Source organism: Solea solea, chromosome 5, assembly GCF_958295425.1.
Source record: "Solea solea chromosome 5, fSolSol10.1, whole genome shotgun sequence".
Lineage (NCBI taxonomy): Eukaryota > Metazoa > Chordata > Actinopteri > Pleuronectiformes > Soleidae > Solea > Solea solea.
In genome coordinates this window covers 21,482,886-21,484,273 of record NC_081138.1, presented here as the reverse complement: position 1 = coordinate 21,484,273, position 1,388 = coordinate 21,482,886, and positions in this window count along the sequence as shown.

The window sequence follows — 1,388 nt, the reverse complement described above, 5'->3', positions numbered from 1 at the left end:
TTTTATAGACTTTCAGAAAGCATTTGATTGTATAAATCATGATGTTCTCAGTTTACAAGGAATTGAAAGTTCTCGACCAAACCCCTGCATGCATGCATACAAGTCAATGTGTATAGAACAGGATGGAGGATGTGCTCTCTCTCCCACACTGTTTGCACTTTACTTAAATGCTTAAGTCCTAGCAGTTAAGCAAGTAGCTACTGGTGTCAGAGTGGCTGACTTCATAGTTGGCGCTCTTCTGTACACAGATGATCGAGTCCTCCTCGAAGACAGTGGAAATGTTTTGCAAAACACTATGAACTAAGAAACACTATGATGTAAGAAATGGAGACTGAAGATGAAATCTCATATTGGCTTGACACCTCTCTAATTTGAAACAACTACAAATATGTATTCTAACTTTACCTTTGAAGAAGAAATAAGACATCCATCAGAGATTTAGGGAATGTTCTGAATAAGGTTAAGTTATGTCCACACCTTAGATATAAAGATTATATCATAAAAGGGATATGCGCAAAGACTTTGTTTTCTTCTTAAATCTTCACATTTTATATTTATAAATGCAAATGGTCTGAAAGATGGTTTGAAAAATAACTCAACATCCACTGTAATAAAATGAATGAATGAATGAGACCTGTGTTAGTGTTTATAAAGGCTTAAGGGTCCAGTATGTAATATTTAGAAGGGTTTATTGTCAGAAACGGAATATGCTGCCCATAAATATGTTGGTATAACAGTATAATAGCTCTAAAATTAAAATAATTTGTTTTATGGCCTAAGAAAAAGCCTATTAAAACTAAATAAGGGACTTGCTTTATGGAGGCCACCATCTTGTGGCACTATGTTTATACAAGAGCCCAAATAGAAAACCCAACCAGAGAATGTTTTACTTTTCGAAGTGGACGTTTATCATGCAATAAAAGCAGAGCAACATTCTTTCTGATATACATAGGCCACCGTAGTTTTCTGTCACACCTTGGAGGAGAGTTACCATCTGCATTCTCACTCATTATTATCTTAAAAATGTATGTGTATTCATTGAAGCTGAATAAAGAGAGAGCAAAAAGAGAGCCAGAGCTCATCAAAACCATGTTAATCATGGTGTGTTTGCTACAGTCCAGCAGCAAAACGTCATATAATATTGAATATTTATCATATTTTTTTTAGAGCTGCATAAATACGTGTATCAACATGGTTTCATAACCAATAAGGTAGATAATAAGATACACAAAGATACTCTCAAACAACCGCTTAAAAACGTGCTAAATGCTCATGTAGATGCTCATGTAGGAGTCAACCACTGCTTGCTTGGACCGTACCATTATCGTGTGTGAGTGGGGGAGGAGGAGGACCCTTCCACTTTTGGCTGAGGATCATAGACGATGACA